Source organism: Kogia breviceps, chromosome 9 (genome assembly GCF_026419965.1).
Source record: "Kogia breviceps isolate mKogBre1 chromosome 9, mKogBre1 haplotype 1, whole genome shotgun sequence".
Classification (NCBI taxonomy): domain Eukaryota; kingdom Metazoa; phylum Chordata; class Mammalia; order Artiodactyla; family Physeteridae; genus Kogia; species Kogia breviceps.
The window spans coordinates 22,353,892-22,368,801 of NC_081318.1; positions in this window are offsets into that span (position 1 = coordinate 22,353,892).

The window sequence follows — 14,910 nt, forward strand, 5'->3', positions numbered from 1 at the left end:
GGGAGTCAGGGGCACCAATGGTGGCCCCATATGCTCTTCATACAAGAGCCCAAGGCCACGTCTGCCCTCAGCCCCGTGCCCTCTCCTGCCTTCTCCCAAGAGCCGCAGGACATGGAAGAGATCAATCTCAAACTACCTCATAGGGGGAAGCTGAGCTCCTTCCTGTCCCTCTGGAGGGGTGGGGAGGTCATGTAACTGAGCAGCCTGCAGTGTGACCTCCGGGGTCTGAGCCTGGGATGGCGATGGCTCCCTCCCTGACCGGCTCTGACACCCTGGATGATGAACACCCTCTCTAAGCTTGTGTCCCCTCTTCTCTACTATGGAAATACCATGGAGTGGTTACCTTGCACGATCTTTGGGAAGCTGAGAGATCATGTCCGTAGAGGGTATATAATACTCATACTTATTTTTACTCAAAGGAAGACAATACCACACCCATACATTAGGAGTACACAGTCTTTGGGGGGGTTATAACTTTTTTAAGAATTGGAGAAAAGTTACAAACGCTTCCTCCAGAAAAAAAGTAGATACACAAAAAATTTTACATATGATTTCAGGGGATTCTTGGAGCCCTGAAAGCTTACCCCTGGAGCCCAGACTAAGAAGTCTAGGTTGGGGGAGGGACAATAATACAGCTGCGAGTCCTGCCCTCGCACATGAAATTGAGAGGTGACGGAGTTGGAACTGGGTTCAGGATGGGAACTGAAATCCTGAATCCCTTCACCTTGATCAGGTCCCGCTGGGCCACCCGGTCACCTGGCTCCCAGCAATCCTCCCTCCCACTAAGGAGCAGCCACTCACTCTGTGAAATTCATTTGGCCCAAAGCTGCTGCCAGGATAAAGCTGCAGACCAGGAGCGTCTGCCTGTCCACAGGGGACAGCCCTCGTCCCACACTTCCTCCAGGGAAGCCCTGCATGCTTCTTCCTCCAGGCGAACTTCAGGGGTTTTCCTCATGCACAGGCATGGCCAGGCCTCAGGACAGCAGAGCACCTAAAGGTCGACAGGCCAGACCCGAGAATGTGCGTTAGGCTCTCTCTGGGGAGACCCTGCGTGGGATTCCCACATGCCAGGTCTTGGAGAGCTGGGCGCCCCTCCCCACTTCTAGGTGAGTCTTCTCCTGAGAAGGGGAGGAGGGGAGGGAAAGAGGAAGACAAGGCCTTTAGCTGTTTTCCTCCCCAGAGGTTTGCTGGGCCAGCCTCTCGTGAACATCGAATCCTCCATCTCCAGAGAAAGATGAGAGAAGCCAGAGGCCCAAGGAAACTACTCCTTTCCTCCCTCTTGCTAATCTTTTCTCTGTGCTCCTTCTCCCTCCCATCCACTCACACATATCCTCCTTGCACATAAGGATGTGGACACCATTGAAACAATGCTGTGTTTAGACACAGAGCCGGTGCTCACTTCCTGTCTAAAAGGTCTGGGGCAATTGACATAATCTCTCTAAGTCTCAATTTACTCATCAGTCAATCAAACGGGGTTAATAAAATCTCTCCTCCCTGCTTCACAGGATTTTGTGTGTGGGGGTGGTGGTATTAGATGAGACAACTTGGGTGAATTGGCTTGGCAAAGCCTGCAAAATATAATGTCATTATCTCAAAGCATTAGCTCTTAGTCACAGCTGCATCTTAGCTCAGGACTCCAGTTGCAGTGGAGAGAAGGGGAGAGAAGAAAATGGAGAGGGGAACAAAGGAAATGTCTATTCTATGAGAAGGAATTCAGTGAAGAGTCCCTTTTCTCTATCTTCAGGTGGTCACCATTATGCCAGGATAGGTAGTGCATTTTCTGCTATACATGAAGGTCACTGCAGTCATTATTATAGTTCTCAACAGAGAGCAGAGTCAATTTCTCAGTGCTGCTGAAGCCCCACACAGCCCCCTTTACAGTGTGCGAACAGTAGGAATAAAGCAGAGGCCAGCACACAAAGCAGTCATATTAGAAGGAGAAAGTGAAAGATGATGCCTGAATGGTACATGATGAATCTAACAGAAAATCTGCAGGAGGTGGAGGAAAGGCAGAGACTAAATCCAACAAAGTTGTTCAGCAGAGGACATCAACAAAAGGCCACTTAACTGTCACTGGTGATTCTCAGAAGCCCCCCCCTCCTCATCCATGCTTTCCCAGAATGGCCAATTAACTGGCCATGTATACAGAGAGGGGAGCTCTTTTATTGAGAGAATGCCCTGCTCCCACACCCCGCTGGACCTACTCCATTATCTCGTAGTTCAGCTGTTCAGACATGCCAAACTCTCCTAGAACCCTGGCTTTGGGAACTCTCAGACTGAAACATTAGCAAAGGGTTTAAGGACCTAGAAAAGAAAGCAATTAGGCTTTCTACCCAAGTAACATTCAGCTTCAGTTAGAAATAGGAATAAAAGAATGTATTAGTAAACAATAGCTCAGGAATTTAAAAGAAAGAAAAGTGAGATGGTGCTAGTCACCCAAAGTACCCAGCATCTTCTTGTTCAAAAGAACCATTATAAGTCACTAATAATAAGACAATCCCTGCACTTGGTTTAGGGGTGGGGAGAGAGAGAAAGAAAGGCTGAGAGCAAGAGCAAAAGAGAGACAGAGGAGCAGTTAAGAATTCTTGAGAATTCTAAGGCAGCACTTCCAGTAGAACTTTCTGTGATAATGGAAATGTTCTATGTCTACAGTATCCAATAGGATAGCCACCAGTGGCTAGTGTGAGTGAGGAATTTTAAATTTTAATTAATTTTAATAATTTAAATGGCCACATGTGGCTAATGACTGCTGTATTAGACAGCATAGTTCTATGGGAATTCACCAGCCCTGAGTACTGTCTCCAAGGCTGGATCTGAAGCAGAGACACACAGCTGTGTTTGATCTAATACCTAATATTGGCTTCTCACTCAAAATTAATTACTCATTAATTAATTTTACTTTTAGACATTAAAATATCTAATTAAGTAGACATTATTTACTCAATAAATGTTTACCAAATACCTACTATGAGCCAAGCACTTGCTAAGGTGTAGGAATAAAACAGAGTGATACAGACCTAGCCCTTAGATTTCTAATGGGGTAGGTAGACAATTAAGTTAAAGAGCATACAAATAAGTGTGAAAACATAGCTGATGTATGTGCTACAAGGGGAAGGTACAACATGCCAGGAGGATGGGTAACATGGACTCCATGTAGACTGAAGAGGCAGGGAGAGTTAACCTAAAGAAGTTGTTAGAAGGACTTTCATCTCCTGCAGGTGAGTGGGCAATCCTGCCCAAATGAAATAACTAAAATGCTAGATAAAATATTTTTAATAACAACTTTTCTTAACACCTCACTGGGCTGGCATGAAAGTAAGAATCTACAGATCCCAAAAAGAAGTAAAAGAAGTAAAAGCAAACTTACCTGAGAGGTAAGCAAACATGTCCCCTGAAGAGTAGATAGAGGTCTCTCAACCCTAGAGTTCTTGATCTTCCTCCTAAAAGAATATACCTTGTAACTAGGATCATTTTCCTCCTGCTTGAAGTATATATTTAAATTCTTTCTTTAGTGAAGCTCTCTGTTTTTATTTGTTTGAAAATTCTTTATTTGCTTCCTTCTTGTTTAAAAAAAATATTTATTTATTTACTTGGTTGCGCCAGGTCTTAGTTGCAGCACACAGGATCTTCCTTTTTTTTTAAGTTGCAGCATGCGGGATCTAGTTCCCTGACCAGGGATCGAAACTGGGCCCCCTGCATTGGGAGCACAGAGTCTTAACCACTGGACCATCAGGGAAGTCCCTATTTGCTTTCATTCTTGAAAGAGTCTCACTGGTTATAAATTCTAGGTTGATTATTGTTTATCTCTCAGCACATCAAAAACATGATCACTTTTGCTGTTAAAAGGTAATCATTTAGACACATGTATAATGTGTCTAAATATAAATTTCTTTTGGTTTATCCTGCTTGAGATTGGATTACTGTACCTGGGGACAGCTCTCTTTCCACTACTGTCACAAATTTCTCAGTCATTTTACTTTTTTTTTTTTTTTATTTTGGCTGTGTTGGGTCTTTGTTGCTGCGTGCGGGCTTTCTCCAGTTGTGGTGAGCGGCGGCTACTTTTCATTACCGTGCACGGGCTTCTCCTTGTGGTAGCTTCTCTTGTTGCAGAGCATGGGCTCTAGGCATGCAGGCTTCAGTAGTTGTGGCACGCGGGCCGAGCAGTTGTGACTCATGGGCTCTAGAGCGCAGGCTAAGTAGTTGTGGCAGAAGGGCTTAGTTGCTCCATGGCATGTGGGATCTTCCCGGACCAGGGCTTGAACCCATGTCCCATTGGCAGGTGGATTCTTAACCACTGTGCCACCAGGGAAGCCCCCATTATACTTTTTTTTTTTTTTTTTGCTTTACGCGGGCCTCTCACTGTTGTGGCCTCTGCCGTTGCGGAGCACAGGCTCCAGACGCACAGGCTCAGCGGCCATAGCTCACGGGCCCAGCCGCTGCGCGGCATGTGGCATCTTCCCGGACCGGGGCACGAACCTGTGTCCCCTGCATCGGCAGGCGGACTCTCAACCACTGCGCCACCACGGAAGCCCCCATTATACTTTTTAATGTTGGCTTTTTTCCAATCTCTTTATTACCTTCTGGAATTTTGATGTGGTATATGTTAGGTGCTCTCATTCTATCCTCCAAGACTCTTAGTCATTCTGTTATATTTCTATTTCATTGTATCTCTGGGCTACAATCTGGATAATTTACTTGTATTGAATATTGTTTCTTTAGCCCAGTTAACTGATTCTCTCATCAGCTGAGTTTAATCTGTATTTTAATCAATCTCCTAAATTTTAACTTTCAACTTACACAGTTCATCGATTCTAAAACAACTTTTTTCCAGATTTTAAAACCCCTGAAATCCAGGAGCATCTTATAATCGGTGGCATCTTGAATGATAATTATCAGTGTTTTTGACAACACATAAAATTATGGCTCATCTTATGATCAATCTTATTTTACAGTCAACACATTATGGTATTCCTTTTTCATTTTGGGGAAGTTCTATTTTATTCTTTTCGAGCCCAAATGACTTGGATTTCTTACCTATTTTAGAACTTCTTGTTCATTTTTTTAAAAACTTATAAAACTTGGATTTCCCTGGGGGCACAGTGGATAAGAATCCACCTGCCAATGCAGGGGACACATGTTTGATCCCTGGTCCAGGAAGATCCCACACACCGCAGAGCAACTAAGCCTGTGAGCCACAACTACTGAGCCCGTGAGCCGCAGCTACTAAAAGCCCACACACCTAGAGCCCGTGCTCCGCAACAAGAGAAGCCACCACAAGGAGAAGCCCACGCACATCAATGAAAAGTAGCCCCCCCTCGCCACAACTAGAGAAAGCCCACGCGCAGCAACGAAGACCCAACACTGCCAAAAATAAATAAATTTAAAAACAATTAAATCTTTAAACTTATAAAACTTAATAATCTTATATTCTGTGTCAGATAACTGCAATATTTGAAGACTTTGCAAGTCTATTTCTACTGCATATTATTTCTGCTGGTTTTCATTCATGGTGCATTTTTTTCCTGTGCTATTTATCTGTGAGCCAGTCATTTTCTTTGGACCCTTTACCTTTGGAATTGCTTTGAGGCCTAAATTGAAGTTGAGTTCCTCCAGAGAGGATTTGCATTTACTTTTATGAGTTGCCTGGGGGGCACATCCAACCTGAGACCACTCTAAATTAAATTAATTTGCTTGAGTTATTTTGGACTACATAGCATAAATTTAGACCACAGACTCATGTAGGGGCTTATTTATTATGGTTATGAATTCTCAGGAGACATTTTTCTCTGGATCACTTAACATCAGGATTTTAAATCCTGCACAACAGCAGATTATTTGCAAGCGGGTAATCAGATTTAGTGTTTTAAGGTCCTCTGCTGGAACAAAGGTTAGACAGTGATACTTTTCTAGACTTTGGTTAAGTATGCACGTTCAGATTGCTAGAGTAATAACTTCCAAACAGGTAGAAAGGGTAAAGATGAAATGAAAAACAGGGGGGAAAACAAATTAAAAGAAGATAGAAAGGAAGGTGGGAAAAAAAGGGGGTGTTAAAAGTAGGACAAACGGAAAAAACATAAAAAGAAAAACTTACCTAAATATATTTCAGTCATACTAAAAGTAGTTTTAACTCTCCAGTACAAGACAAAAATTATCAGAATAGATTCTTTTTTAACCTAGCTATACGTATTCACAAGAGCTATGCTTAAAGCATACGAACAAAGAGAAACTAAAAGTCAAAGGTGGAAGAAAGATATGCTAGGTAAATGTTAACCAAAAGAAAATATCTGTAGCTTTATTAATATAAGATAAAGTAAACTTCAAGGCAAAAGGCATTATGAGAAATAAGAGGGTCACTACATAATAATACTACTTTTAATTTCCCAAGAATTTTTAACATATAAAAATATTCAGGAATAATTCTAACAAATAATGCGCAATCCTTCCTGGAGACAATTATAAAACTTTATTGAAAAATGCTAAAATTCTAAATAAACCTGAAGATATACTTTATTCTAGGACAAGAAAATGCAATGTCATAAAATTACCCATTCTCCCCAAATAGATTTAGAGATTCAACATAATGCCAATCAAAAACCCAACAGCACACAACTCCATGTTTATATAAATGTATATGAAAAAATAAAGGTCCTAAGAAGAGTCAAGACAATCTTGAAGAACAAAGTAGGAGAACTTTCCATATCAGACATTGAAACATATTATAAAACTATAGTAATTGAGATGGTACAGTATTGGCACAGATAAATAGAACATAACAAAGAAATAAACCCACGCATATTTGGAAACTTAATTTTTGGCAGACTTGGCACAGCACATTGTTGTGGAACAGAAAGACTATTCAATAAACGTTGCTGAGACAACTGTAGATCTACATGGGGAAAATGGAATTAAATCTCAATCATACCATATACAAAAATCAATTCCAGGTAGATTAAAATACTTAAATGTAAAAGGTAAAACTATAACACCCTCAGAAGACAACATAGAGAATATTTTATGACATTGGGATAGGTAATAATTTTTCTAAATAAGACGTGAAAAGCAAAAAAAAAACTATAAAGTTTCCCATAAAGGGAAAAATGGATAAAATCAACTACATTATAATTAAGAACTTCTCACTAGAGAGTAGAAAGTAAGCCTTGGGCTTCCCTTGTGGCCTAGTGGTTGAGAATCTGCCTGCTAATGCAGGGGACACGGGTTCGAGCCCTGGTCTGGGAGGATCCCACATGCCGCGGAGCAACTAGGCCCGTGAACTACAACTACTGAGCCTGCACGTCTGGAGCCTATGTTCCGCAACAAGAGAGGCTGCGATAGTGAGAGGCCCGTGCACCGCGATGAAGAGTGGCCCCTGCTTGCCACAACTAGAGAAAGCCCTCGCACAGAAACGAAGACCCAACACAGCAAAAATAAATGAATAAATTAATAAACTCCTACCCCCAACTTAAAAAAAAAGAAAGTAAGCCTCAACTGGAGAGGACATATCTGTAACACATAAAACTGGAAAAAAATATCCATGATATATAAAGAACATCTGTGAATCACTTTTTTAATGAACACAAAAGTCCATTTCACAAAAGAGAACTCACAAATGATCTATAAACATATGAAAATTATAATTAGTCAGGGAAAAGAAAATTAAACCACAGTGAAATTACTGTATCATACTACCAATGTCAAGAGCTAAGTGTCAGTCAATACCAAGAGTTGGCAAGGATGGGGGCAACAGCACCTCTCATCCACTCCTGGTAGAGCTTTAAATTGGTGAAATCACTTCAGAAAACACTTGTTACCTAGTGAAGTTGCACATCCTACACCCTAACAATTGCACTCCCAGCTGTATGCCCTGAGGAAACTCATGTACATGTGCAGCAAGATATATGTCCAAGATTGGATTTCTAAAATGGAGATGTAGTTGTAATATAACAGAGCAGTGGAAATGAACTGACTACAACTACATGCATCCAGCAGACGAACCTCAGAACCATGATGTTGAGTGAAAGAAGCCAAATTGGAACACGCACTGTATGTTTCCATTTATATACATTCACAAACAAGTAAGACTGAACAATATATTGTCTAGGAATATGTGCACAGCTGATAAACACAAGGAAAAGGAAGGAACTTATTAGTGTTGATTTGTGGTTTCATCTGGGGAAGGGAAGGGAGTGCAATGAGGAGCACCTGCAGGCTTCTAAGGTGTGTTTGTTCTTGTTAAGCTGAATGGTGGGTAAAAGAGAGTTAATTATATTTTTAACAGGCTATGAAAGCTTTACACAGGCTCTTGTACGTATGATATACTTCACAATAAAATGTATTTTAAAGGAAATATGGGAAAGCTAAATTCTTATTTTTCATAGTGAGAAATCAATAGAAAATGCCTAAAACTGAACAAAGGAAGAGGTAGCAATATAAACACCGTATCTAGGTTTATGGATGTGAACGTCAAGGCTAAAAGAATTCAGTTTGGTTGTTGCTGGAGAGCAAGACGTGGAAAGAAGGAATGGGGAGCAGGACTCGGCTGCTTTTTATAACAAGTCTCGTAGACCTGTTGGATTCATTAAACGATGTGCCATATAATTAATTTAAATAAAAGTGAAATTTTAAAAGTGGCGTCTGATACCTAGGATAGTTAAATGCATGGAGACAGAAGGTAGAGTGGTGGTTTCTGGGGGCTGGTGAGGGAACGGGGTCATGGAGGGTTAGCGTTTAATGGGTACGGAGTTTCAGTTGGGGAAGACAAAAAGATACGGAAATGGATGGTGCTGATGGGTGCACAACAATGTGAATTTCCTCAATGCTACTAAACTGTACACTTAAAAATTATTAAAGTGGTAAATTTTATGTTATGCATATTTTACCACACACAAAAAATTAAAGCTCAAAAAAAAGAGAGTGGAATTTGAGCTAAGTCAGGGAAAGTATGAAGGAGTTAACCATCCCACGCAGGGTGAAGAGGTTCCAGGAAATCTGATTCTTGCCCTGAATCCTTTCTTCATTAAAGGTATTAATTCCCACTTCTGGTTGGAGACCTCCCTAATGGTATCCAGAGATCACATGAGGTGCTCCAATATTTGCAAATAAAACTCCCTAACTAAATTATGTTTAATTTCCAGAAGTCCCCTTTGGGTGCTTGATGGAAATGAATATATCAAATGTAATCTTAAAAAACAGAAAAACAGGAGTATCATCATTCACACTGCAAAAGGATTCTCTGACTAACAAGAGGATTTACTACAGTTTCTAAACATTCCTCGCCTGGGACACTCAAAATGTGATTTAATTAACACAAAACAGGCTTATCCCACCTTCCAGAAATTGAGAACTGAAAATGCAAGAAAACAATGGCCCACCCAAAGGTGGGTTAATGCTGCTCTAGAATAGTTTCTAAATCAACTTTATCATTGAAAAGTCCCACACTGGGGTCATTCCAGCAAGGGAAGCTGTAGCTGACCGACCATATCTCCATCACACCTCATGCTTCCTCCTATCATCACACACCCTGTAAATTCTAATTCTTCACAAGCATCAATCTAACACAAAACAAGCTCATCGTGGGCTGGGGCTGTGTCACATTCATCTGTGTGACCCAAGAAACCCTGCATACAGCCCAGGCACTGCCCAGGACCTACTTATTGATGATCTGTTGATCCACTCATCCTGCTAACTGCCCAAAGCCTAGGGGAACAAACCTTGCTTCCTAGGCCTTTGCCCTTGCCTGTTTCACCAGCTCTGCATCCACCAGCTCAGAACTCCTAAATCTTTGCTCTGTCCTGCTTCCCAATTTTAGTTACTGGACCCTTCTCACCACCCACAGTCAGAGACCTCACATGGTATCATACTTAAATGCAACCCTCCAATACCAGGGTCTTGCCTTCCCCTCCCCCAGAACTGGCATCCACCTCCAAACCTCGGCCCAGCAGTTGATGACAGACTCTTGGGCCACCCTCTGCCACATGGATGCCTTCGTTTGGACACCCAGCTGGCCTCCTCTCTATTGCAGCACACCCACCCTCTTCCTCACTGGTCCAGCCACCTACCCGGGAGACCCCAGCTCCAGTCCACCTCCACCCAGTCCCTAACAGGGAGAGGGTTTGCCCAGTGACATTCCCTGGCCCTCAGCCCACAGCTCTCACCCCACTGTGGCTGAGGGGCTGGCCATACCAGGACCACCCAGCCAATGATGTTGAGGTGCCCCAGACCACAGGCCAAGAGCCTGCTCCCAGTGAGGCAGAGAGTTGGCAGCCACCACCCAACAAGCCACTTCCTACTTTTTGGAGAAGGGCACCTGCAGGCCAAGGGGTGCAGCTGCAGCCAGGGGCCAGGCCCTGGTGCTGGGGAGCCACGCATACAGCCCTATGAGGAGCTGGTGAAGTCTCTACTGTGTGGAGGAAACGCAAAGGTGACCAGACACTTTTCCTGTCTGTGGGCCAGCAAACTCTTTCTGGAAAGGACTAAATAGTAAATATTTTAGGCTTTGGGGGGCCCATGAGGCAATATACAGCAAGTATTCTCACTGTATTGTCTTTCTTATATTTAAAAATATAAAGAGCTTTTGGGCTGTACAAAAATAAGTGGATCTCGATTTAGCCTGCAGGCTGTAGTTTGCCCACCCCTGTCTAGTTGAAGAGGCAGGCATTCATTTATGAGACTAGTGGAAACTATCAGAAAGCTCAAGGGAAATCAGAGACTGGAGTTAGAAGCATTCTTCAATCAAAGCCAATGATCTCCAAAGTGAGGCATTTGCTCTTACAGGGAGAAAGGAAGAAATTATTAAGATGACTAGTGTATATATTTTTTTAATTAATTTATTTATTTATCTATTTCTTTTTGGCTGTGTTGGGTCTTCATTGCTGCGTGCGGGCTTTCTCTAGTTGTAGCGAGCGGGGACTACTCTTCATTGCAGTGCGCAGGCTTCTCATTGCGGGGGCTTCTCTTGTTGCGGAGCACGGGCTCTAGGCGCACGGGCTCAGTAGTTGTGGCTCACGGGCTCTAGGCATGCAGGCTTCAGTAGTTGTGGCTCACGGGCTTAGCTGCTCCGCAGCATGTGGGATCTTCCCAGACCAGGGCTCGAACCCATGTCCCCTGCACTGGCAGGCATATTCTTAACTACTGTGCCACCAGGGAAGTCCCTCTAGTGTATATTTTTATCTCATCCTTTTTTATTTCAATTTTTGTTTGTGTTTCATTAAATACATGATATAAGTACAATGGTATTTATACAGAATTTATAAATACATAATTACGTATGTTGGGTGTGACATGCTAAAAACTTTTGAATTGTAGGAGGGCAGGATGAAAAAAATCTTAAGAATGCTGGCCTAATGATCTGGCACCAATTTTGAAAAGTCTCATACTGTCATGACTTTGTTTCTATAAGTACCTCTTCTCTTACATAACGTTGGGTGGCAAAATCTGATTTTTTTAAATTAAAACTTATTTAAATCAACATTGACAGATACTGGAGAATTTCCCTATCTTTGAAATCAATGTATTATGGGGCGGTGTACTATTTGAGCACTGCTATGAGCAAGGTTATGCCTTTAGAATCTGATGTCTGGTTGAGATTTTGAATCCTTGCTGCTCCTTTTTGTCAAGGGGTGTCGGAACAGTCTTCCCCCTAACAGGCCTTTGGGATCAAGAATTTTAAGACTACTGCTGGGTCCATGTTTATTTCAGGCTGTCCTTGACTTAATTACATAGTAACACTTCTTGTATGTGCTGAACTCAGCCTCTGTGCAACAGCAGACTTTTGTGCAACAGCAGACTTTTGTGCAACCGAAGACAGCAACTGGGGGGACGGGGTGCTGCCTGCCAATTTAGCTCCTCACCTTACTTGATTTCATCTAAACAGAGTTGTTTGCACATTTTGCCCAGATTTTGTAAAAATTAGTGGAAAATGGAAAACTGAAATTTTAAGTGCCAATTTTTAAAAAGTTGAGATAAACTTGATGCAACTGAGATAAAGATGGAAAATAAACATTCTGTAAACAAATAGCCTCACCCGGACATTCACTGGAGTAACCTAGGTAACTAGGTATTGATTTGGACAGGAAAAGATTAAAACTATAAAAGATGTTGTCAAGAACTCTGAAAGGTCAAAATTTTTACCCTGACTTCAAGTTAATAAGTTGGCTTGCCACCGTTTCCTGGATGCCAGCAGAAGACACAAAACCCTGGGTCACAGACAAAGAACTTTATTACTCATGGCAATATCAGTATTTGTGCCAGTTCCCTGAGTCCCATTTTCCACAAAGAGGGTCAGGTGACACCTGCCCAGGCAGTAGGTTGAATTACAGGAGAGGAATCCTGAGTGTAATCTTCTATGATTTCTATTCTTTTAAATTTTTTTTTTTTTTTTTTTTTTGCCGTGCCGCGGCTTGCGGAATCTTAGTTCTCCAACCAGGGATCGATCCCATGCCCTTGGCAATGAGAATGCGGAGTCCTAACCACTGGACTGACAAAGAATTCACAAGACTTTTTTTTATGGCCCAGAATGTGGTCTATCTTAGTGAAAGTCCGTGAGCGCTTGGGAAGAATGTGTATGCCACTGTTGTTGGATGGAGTGTTCCATAAATGTCAATTAGATCAAGTCAACTGATGGTGCTGTTCAGGTCAACTATATTCTTTCTGATTTTCTGCCTGGTTGACCTAAACATTACTGAAAAAAGGGTGTTGGAATTTCCAACCAGATAGCAGATTTGTCTATTTCTCCTTGCAGTTCTATCAGTTTATGCCTCATGAATTTTAACACTCTGTTGTTAGGTGCAAACATGCTAAGAACTGTTATATATTCTTGGAAAATTAAATCCTTTATTGTTATATAATGCCCCTCTTTATCCCTGATAAGTTTCCTTTTTCTGAAGTCTGCTTTGTCTGAAATTAAGACAGCTACTACAACTTTCTTTTGATTAGTGTTAGCATGGAATAGCTTTCTCCATCACTTCATTTTTAACATATCTGAACCTTTATATTTAAAGTGGGTTTCTTGTAGACAACTTAATAGTTGGATCTTCTTTATCCAGTCTGACAATCTCGGTCTTTTAATTGGTGTATTAGACTATTCACATTTAAATTTATTACTGATATAGCTGGAGTAATATCTACCATGTTTGTAACTGTTTTCTATTTATTATACTTGTTTTTGTTTCTTTTGTTCCCCTCTTACCTGCCTTCTCTGGTTTTAACTGAACATTTCAAAGAATTCCACTTTATCTTCTCCCTTGGCATATCAAGTATGCTTCTTTTTTTTTTGTGGTACGCGGGCCTCTCACTGTTGTGGCCTCTCCCGTTGCAGAGCACAGGCTCCAGACGTGCAGGCTCAGTGGCCATGGCTCACGGGCCCAGCCGCTCCATGGCATGTGGGATCCTCCCGGACCGGGGCACAAACCTGCGTCCCCTGCATCAGCAGGTGGACTCTCAACCACTGCGCCACCAGGGAAGCCCAAGTATGCTTCTTTTAAAAATTATTTTAGTAGTTTCCCTAGAATTTGCAATGTACACTTTTAACTAATCTATGTCTGCCTTCAAACAACACTACTTCGCATGTGGTGTGGGTACTTTAGAACAGGTGTCCCCAACCCTCAGGCCACGGACCAGTACTGGTCTGTGACCTGTTAGGAACCGGGCCGCACAGCAGGAGGTGAGCAGCAGGCAAGCGAGTGTAGCTTCATCTGTATTTACAGCCACTACCCATCGCTTGCATTACCACCTGAGCTCTGCCTCCTGTCAGCATTACGGTGAGTTGTATAATTATTTTGTTATATATTACAACATAATAATAATAGAAATAAAGTGCATAATAATGTAATGCGCTTGAATCATCCCAAAACCATCCCCCCACCACCCTGGTCCATGGAAAAATTGTCTTCCATGAAATCGGTCCCTGGTGCCAAAAAGGTTGTGGATCATTGCTTTAGAACAGTCCCAGTTTCTTCCTCTTACCCCTTATAACATTGCTGAAATACAGTATATTTCACTTATCCATAAACTGTAATCTCATTGTTACCATTTTTAAACAGTTATCTTCTAAGAATAAGAAAAATAAAATATTTTATTTTACCTTTATTTATTACTTCCCCTTTCCTTTATGTAGATACAAATTTTTGACCTATGTCGTTCTCCTACTCCCTGAAAAATTTTTTAAATATTTCTTGAAGAATTCAAAATCTGAATTCCCTCAGATTTTGTTTGTCTGGGAAAGTATTTCTTCTTCACTCTTTTTTAATGTTGATATTTATTTATTATTATATTTTATTATATAAATTTCAGGTGTACAGCATCATAATTCAACATCTGTATACACTACAAAATGATTATCACAAGTCTAGTTACCATTCATCACCATACAGTTGACCCCCTACCCTCTATTTCACCCACCTCTCAACCCCCTTCCCCTCTGGTAACCACTAATTTGACCTCTGTATCTATAAGTTTGTTTTTAGTTATTTTTGTTTGTTCATTTTGTTTTTTTAGATTCAATATGAGTGAAATCATATGGTATTTATCTTTCTCTGACTGAGTTAAGTCAGTTATTTCATAATACCTTCATGATCCATCTATGTTGTTGCAAATGGTATGATTTCATTCTTTTTTATGCCTGAGTGTATTCCATTTGGTATATACACCACATCTTCTTTATCCATTCATCCATCAGTGGACACTTAGGTTGTTTCCATATCTTGGCTCTTGTAAATATTGTTGTAGTGAACATAGGGGTGTGTATATCTTTTTGAATTAATGTTTTCATGTTCTTTGGATAAATACCCAGAAGTGAAATAGCTGGGTCAAATGGTAGTCTTAGCCTTAATTTTTTGAGAACCCTCCATATTGTTTTCCACAGTGGCTGCACCAATTTACAGTCTCACCAACTGTGTATGAGGAATCCCTTTCCTC